General features: G+C 35.5%; 1 non-coding gene across 1 annotated transcript; it reads right to left on the reverse strand.

Moving 5' to 3' along the window:
- Window positions 1-3,285: 3,285 nt before the first annotated feature.
- On the reverse strand, window positions 3,286-3,357 carry Trnad-guc (transfer RNA aspartic acid (anticodon GUC)). The gene has a single exon. It is a non-coding gene; the product is annotated as a tRNA-Asp (tRNA).
- Window positions 3,358-8,086: the final 4,729 nt, after the last annotated feature.

The following is an 8,086-nucleotide window of genomic DNA, read 5'->3' on the forward strand; positions in this document are numbered from 1 at the left end:
AGACAGTGTATTTTGGCAATAGTAACGCCCTTGAAAAGTGCCAATAACATTGCTAACAATTAATATACATATAGTTTAATTAGCGAATCAAAAAGAAGTCTAAAAACATGTTATGTATGGGTAAAGTAAGTGCTAACTCAACAACTTGAACTTTGGGATGAAAGCGATAAAATATGAATTAACGAACAAAACATATTTATATTAACATTTTTACAGAGATGCAAAATATATTTTGAAAGATCAACGTTTGTTGAGAAGTTTTCAAGTTCTTGAATAAGAAGTAGACGAAAGCACCAGAAAGTTCGTTTCAAAGTTCCGTTGTAGGTACGTATGTGTGTGTGTGTGTGTGTGTGTGTGTGTGTGTGTGTGTGTGAGTGCGTGTGTGTGTTTGTCCACCTTCAGGGTGGCTGAGTTTATTATTGAATTATCAGCAAACTTAAAAGAATTTCAGCGTGGTGCACTCCAGTCAAAAGTAAGTGTCTATTGATTAATCAAGGAGAATCGTCTTGGACAATCAAAAAGATCTTAATCAAAATGGGAGGTGTGTTGTGCTGGACCAGAGATGTAAAGGTATTTTTTATTTTATAAATCTAACATGCCCTTTCAATAGCGAGGAACGATGCATACCGTGTTTTGTAGCCCTGGATCCAGTTTGTGTTTGTTAATCTGCGGTGTCACTTCTTCACTTCAATCTTGAAATGCTCTCAGGGAGTAACCATCCCCTGACTGAGAACCAGTGAGCTACATCATTTGTCTACGTTGTTCAAGGTAACACTACCCCCTTCCAATGCCACTCATAAATCCGTCAATAAATCTCACAATCGTTACTGTAATTATGTTGTATTTTAAAGATTCGATTATTATACTTAAGATGTAATTATGTTGTATTTTAAAGATTCGATTATTATACTTAAGATGTAATTATACTATATTTGCTTGATGAGCACAACATCAATTGTGTTCCATGTGCTCTTTTGGGTAATTGTCAGTGTATCCCTAATATTATTGCCCGTGATACTTTCCTTGTAAAGCATTCACCAGTCCTCTGTACTTGAATTAGACATTATTCAATTTGTAAAGAAAAAAATTGGTTTGGTTGTTTGTTTTACGGCATATCAACTCCTTTCGGGATATTTAATGCAAAATCTAATAAATTTGGGCAAAAGCTTTTGTGCATCAAGTATTTTATATCTTCAAATATTTATTCATGGAGTTTGCTTTGGTTATTTTTTTTTACGGCATATCAACCCTTTTCGAGTTATTTATATCCAGTAATTTTAGAAAAAAAAATACTTACGCTTCAAATATTTTATATCCTCAAATATTTATTGATGGTGCTTGGTTTGCTTGTTTTCTAGAGGAAAATTGTTTTTGTTTTTGACTTTGCAGAACATGATTGAGTTTTGTAAATAGAATAATAAAATAGAAAAGAAGATACTAATATCAATATTTGGTGCATTTTAGGCTAGGAAGCCAATCTTTTCAGACACCCTCAGACATTCAGCTGCTTTATCAATATGATACATCACATAATTTGTTCGGAGCGCTTGCTCTTGTGTGGCACATATTAGGGAGTATGTTCTAACCTTCAACTGGTGCTACCAAATCAGGCTGTCTGAAGATATTGGCTTCCTGAAACGAAATGCACTTAACATTGATGCTTTTTGTTTTTCTACTTCCTTTTGCAAAACTTTCAAAGCCAAAAACAAAAACAACCCACCTTTTCCCCTTTTCCTTTTTCCCATTTCACATTTATCTTTCTGTCCCCCACTTTCTGACTGGCTTCCTAACTTAAAATCTACCAAACATTAATACTGTAACCCTTATCACTCTCCCATTGCAAAACTCATTCACGTTCTGCAGGGCAGAGAACAAAAACGATAAAATCCACTATAAAATAACCAAACCAAACACTACAAACTAGCGATTGAAGATACAAAAAGCTTGAAGAATAAAAAAGTTCTACAAAATAACTGGATGCAACATGAATACTATTTCCAAAATAACTGGATTCGGCATTAAATAACCCGAAAAATGTTGATATGTCATAAAACAACCAAACCAAACCAAACCCTAAAAACTAAATATTTGAAGATATAAAGAACTTGAAGCATAAAAACTGTTTCCAAAATAATTAGATTCAACATTAAATAACCCGAAAAGGGTTGATATGCCGTAAAACAAAACAACGAAACCAAAGCAAAGCAAAGCAAACCAAACCAAACTTCGAATCACATTTTGACAACAATCATCGGTTTTTAGTTGTCCACTGCTTTTTGCGCATCCCAACTAAATTGACCATTTTTTTTCAAACCACTTCTCTTTCGCTTTTCATTCGTTTCTTGCCTTAAACTATTTGTTTCCCTACTAGTTCGCTCATTTGCAATGTTTCCAATTTTGACACATCCTTTATAAGCGTTTCCTTACAGTTGACCATATAAACTTTCAGATTATTTTTTCTTTTACATATCGTTCTACACCTCATGCCGAAATATAGCTTACTACTGCTAATGTATTTACTGCGAATATTTGTTTTTTCCATCTAACCTTAGTTTTTTCTTGTATTCTATTAACTAGGTACGGGCAAAATGAATGCCGATGCTCAAAATGTATAAACATTTTGACCCCTCCCCCCTTTACTTAAAAATTCACTAAAAATCAGGAAATTAACCAATTTTAATGAAATTTTCAGTATTTATCAAATAATGATCGCGGAATATAATGAATAATTATTTTTATTTAAATATTAGTGGAAATGTATTTTTTTGTTTATATATATATATATATATATATATATATATATATATATATATATATATATATATGCAATATGATTTTTTGTTTTTATTAACTCTTGAGTTACGATGGTATTTTTACACACATTGCCTATGGTGGGTGTGAATTTTTCACATCACATGAAATCAGGTCTAGTGTCTTTGAAAAAGAATTTTTTTTATCAAAAAACAATACAAACATTCAAACATGGGTTTCAATCATTAGTTAATGCACTTTACTTTAAGCAAAGAAGAATTCCATAGTCCTTGAAGACACCATTGCTTGCTGCAGTTGTTTTTTTATAGTAAAAACTAGGTGTTTAAAAATTAACAGCAAGTGTTGCCTAAGGGCTAAAAATATGCCTTAAGTATGCGTCTTCCTTAAAATATTTGTAAATGGAACACCTCTTCTATTTAAATTGTAAAAGAAATGTAAAAAACATAAAATTTAATTCTTATGTAAAGAAAAAAAATAAATAAAATGCACTCTGTAACATAATAAAAATACGCTCTCCCCGGCGGGGAATTGAACCCCGGTCTCCCGCGTGACAGGCGGGGATACTTACCACTATACTACCGAGGAGCAGTCGAAGTTTTCGCAAGACACTATTAATTTATAAGCAGTCCCGTATAAAACTGTGTCAATTAGAGCAAGTGATATTTTTGCTGAAAAAGTAGGTCACGAGTATGAGCTAAAAATAAACTGTTGTTGGCGATTGTATTTCGCCTGTTAAAACAACCAAGCCTACACAATTGATTTCAAAGTTACTAAACGTAAAGAAGTAAATCGCAATTTAGCAGCTTGAATAGAATGCGATGAAAAAGTGTGCACATGCGCTAAAATCGTGTTTATTATTATTATTATTATTATTATTATTATTATTATTATTATTATTAGTATTAGTAGTAGTAGTAGTAGTTGTAGTAGTAGAAGTAGTAGTAGTAGTAGTATTCAATTAACTTCACAGTGTTGGGCTGTTTTACATCGGATTTTTCCCATTAAGAGCGGGCTCTTACACCAAAGCTAGTGAAGATAGTCAGGGCCAATTACATGGAAAGCACTTGGCGTATGATGTTTGTTGAGCCAAGCAGAAACTGATTTTTGGAGTACGGTAATGTTGTATCTGATTCCCAAGGAGTTCAGCTGTTTCATAAAATCATCAGGAATTGAGTCAAGCGGACCTATAATTTTTTTTTTACACAGTGATCACCACTTATCAAGGCCCGGAAGCCACTCAGGGATAAGGGTTATTGCAAGTACATTACGTTAGTGTGGAGGTTTGATGAAGTGGCACGATTGAAGTTTTCTTATTCCACAATCTCCACCCTCAGTTTCTAATAGTTCTGTAGTTTCTCATTCTTCTTGCCTGTTAAATTGATGTCGTTTGGGCAAGCCACATCAATAATTTGGCATTCATCGGTCTTTTTATTCATAACTACAATATCCGTTTTCCTGTGAGTTATCTCTCGGTCACACTGAATCATGAAATCCCAGAGAATCTTAACGTCCTTATTTTCCACAACCCCTTATGGGTGATGTTGTTACCATTTGTCTGACAGTTAGATTCCAAACTTTTGACACAAACTCCAGTGCAGATCTGTACAAAGTTTGTCATGACGATGTCTGTACTCTTTTGGAGCATGTATAGAACACGCACTAACAATGTGTGCCACTTTTTCAAGAGAATACCACACAACCTGCATTTATCAGAACAGTCCTTCGCATGGATGTTTTTATTGCATTTGTGTTTAGTGCCTATTCCTGAGCAGCAAATTTAGTGCCTATTCCTGAGCAGCAAATTTAGTGCCTATTACTGAGCAGCAAATATAAGATTTTCTGTTTCTCTTTTCAAGCCACCTTTAGACAGAAAATTCCATGTGTCCTGACATTTTTGTGCCTTAATGTCTCGTTTAAAGTTTTATTTTTATCATCTCAGTCAACTTTTCTACTTCGATTCTGTCCTTGTACTTCTGCGAATTTTTATCTAGCTCTTCCTCTTTCGCCACTTTATGACTGTAAGCCAAGTAATGGTGAACACTTGTAAGCTCTCCCTCGACACATTCTTCAATTGCAATCAGTCCGTTTCTTCCTTTCTTCCTTGTGATATACAGCCTGAGCAAATTAGAATTTGGGTGAAGTGCTCCATACTTGACTATCAGTTTCCGTGTGTCTCTATCCGGCTTTTTCATATCTTTCCTGTGACCATCCTACAAAAGCTGCACTGTATCGAATTGCAGCAACCTCCCATGAGTTGAGAACAGGTTCCTACCATTCAGTCAAGATTTCAGGAGCAGTTTTAGCCTCCTCATATACACCTCTTTCGTCTTCTTTTATTTCATTGCAAAACATCGTATCAAGTCCAAGTGCCCCCAGATCCTTAGAGCATTCTGCATCAGGATCTCCTCATCTTTTACCATCTTTTCCCTGATTTAAGACTAACTATTGCACATTTGGAAATTCCAGACTCCATATTTATGTTTTCACTCCACTGCTGTACGGTTTGAATCAGAGAGTCGATTTCCCTTTCTGTTTTGCCAAACCATTTCAGATCATCCATAAATAACATTCCTCTCCAATTGATCTTTGTCAGTATAAGTACATGAGTCAATATTATGAGTGCTATTATGAATAGAAGTGGTGAAATGGAGTCTCTTTGGAAGATACCGCGTCTGATGTTGACTGCCCCTAACAGTTTTCCATCTGAAAATAGGTTAATTTTCCAACTGTTCATACTTTTCTCTATGTACCCAAGTATATTTTCGGTCACCCTTATCATTTTCAATGTCATGAGTATCCACGAATGCGGCACCATATTATAAGCGTTTTTGTAATCTATTAAAGTTTGTTTTTCTCCTTTTGCAGTTCTTTAAAATACATTTATCAATCGATAGTTGGTCTTTTGTTTCTAAAAATCTTTTACTCCTGAATTTTTGTTCCACTGATAGTGAACCATTTACTTCAAGATGGGCATATTCTTTTGAACTGATTATCCCTGTCAGTGTCTTCCAAAGTAAGTTCAAGCAATTGGTCTATAATTTGTAACATCAGGCCCTTTAGCAGGATCTTTCATCATTAAAATAGTCCTTTTCCCTACAAGCCATTCTGGTATCTGGCACAATCTGACACACTCATCTGAAGAAACAGCATTCCTATGAAAGATCACAACCAGTACCCATGAATTCCATCAGGCCCTTTCCACGAAGGCATGCACTTCATTTGTTTTCTCAAATCTTCAACAGAAATGTGGATATCCTCTTATTTATGCCCTTCCAGACTTTCTCTTACTCTAGCGATCCAGTCACCATCAACCTTGTGTGAAGTCTCTCTTGACCAAAACTGTTTTGATTTCACCGCCTTCCAGATTTCTAAAAAAAATCTTGGCTAGTTTCTTTTGAATAACTTGTTGTTAAACTGCTGAATTCTGTTATTCTACCGCCTAATCTTGGAATCTTTTGCCATAATCTGCTGCTTTACCTCTTTCATATTGGTATTAAACCTCTTTGCTTTCAGTTTTTATCGTCTATCGAGTTATTCTTTTCCTCCTTGTTTGTATTTTTTCCACTATCCTTGAATTTGACGTAAATCTTTCCTTAATCTCTTAATCATTAAGGCCACGCCATTCTGCTTCTCCAATATGATTCTTTTTTTGTTTCATTTTAGGTTCTTTCACCCCTAACATCTCACCAACCAATACAGTTCCTTATTCATTACCTGTTAACTTTATTTGTCGCATTCTTTAACTTTGTCTGGTCAACATTTTTGCAATTAAAAATGATTTCTTTTTCACTATTTCTCATTGATTCTTTCAGTCTATTCAGCAAATTTAATTCATCTGTTATTTCCGCTCTGAAAATTTCGCTGTTATTAAGTAAGTTATCCCCCTCCTTTTGTACTATATCATTATCTATCATTCCCATAGTGTTATTTCTGCTTTCTTGTTCTAACTCTTGGCACACTTGAGACATTTATGGAAATGTTTTAACAGAATTATATTTAAGCAATATTTTAGCATAGTCAATACCGGCTGATGCACTGTGCGATTTGCTGTTTACTATCCTCCTTTTGATCGATTCTATTTCAATTGGCATAAACCGTCCTTTTCTAATTATTGTTCTTATCTGATTTATCAGTTTATATTCCGTCATTTCAAACATGCCTCCTTCTTCCCAGTACCTCATTGTCACCTTTCATTTACTATTGTATGACCATCCAATTTCGCTCTCAGTTTACATACCTTGTGCACTTCCTTGTCCCACTTTCTTTTCACGCCGATTTCCTACCAATGGAATAATTGACTTTCTTTGATTTGGGCAAACTTGATACTCCAGAAGTGCTGGCCGTTTGAACTTCTGGCCCGGAAGGCTCGGAGTTCTGCACGAAAGGCGCAGTCCTCCCAAGGTTCAGTTCATTTGTATTTGTATTCATCATAAGAATGAGTTTTATTTGTGGAGGTTCCTTCGTCGGATTTTTATCGATACACTCTCTCTAGATTACTGGCAATCAAGGCTAAAGAGCACTTCATCTACCCGCAAAATTTGGTAAGCACCGCCGGACGTCAAACTGGTATTTCCTTATCACGGCGGTAGGGTTTATGGTTGGAATAAATCAGCATTTTTATCGAAACACAAGCCCTAGAAAGATTGTTGGCCAAGACTCAGAGCTCTTTCTATCCCAAACCGATACAAACGCCAAGTATCCTCGACGACGACGACGACGACGACGACGACGACGACGACGACGACAATGCATACATTTAAACATATTTATACGTAAATAAATATAAACAATTCCATCACATATGACATACTTGTCGAGGAATCCCTGTCTATAAATTCAAACATCGAAACCGTTACAAACGCCAAGTATCCTCGACAACCACAACGATGACGATTGTTATTATTATCATGATTATCAATATTTCACTTACTAGGAGTTCTCACACAGGCCATCATCAGAGATTGCTCACTGATAACAATCGGTGTTTGGGTAACAAAAAATATCGCTAGATCTCCAACACTCTTCGCCTCTTTCGATAACCTTTGCAAATAAATTTGCGTTGTCCCAATAGTTGTTTGCCGTTGATTTCTCGCTGGCAATGACCATTGATCGTCACTGGAATTTGGATGACAATAAGCCTCCTAAAAGTCCCAGTCCCCTTCGCACCTATCCAGCGGAGGTCTAGTAAGTGCTTTCACTCTTCGGACTTTCTATCCTCCTCGATCCTTCAACTATTTGGTGTATTGCTAGCCGATGTAGTTTCAGTTTTCTTGATTTTATTTTGTTTTACTTCTATTGGATTTTCTATATGATC

Source organism: Euprymna scolopes, chromosome 14 (genome assembly GCF_053919585.1).
Source record: "Euprymna scolopes isolate OS-2025 chromosome 14, ASM5391958v1, whole genome shotgun sequence".
In the NCBI taxonomy this organism is placed as follows: domain Eukaryota; kingdom Metazoa; phylum Mollusca; class Cephalopoda; order Sepiida; family Sepiolidae; genus Euprymna; species Euprymna scolopes.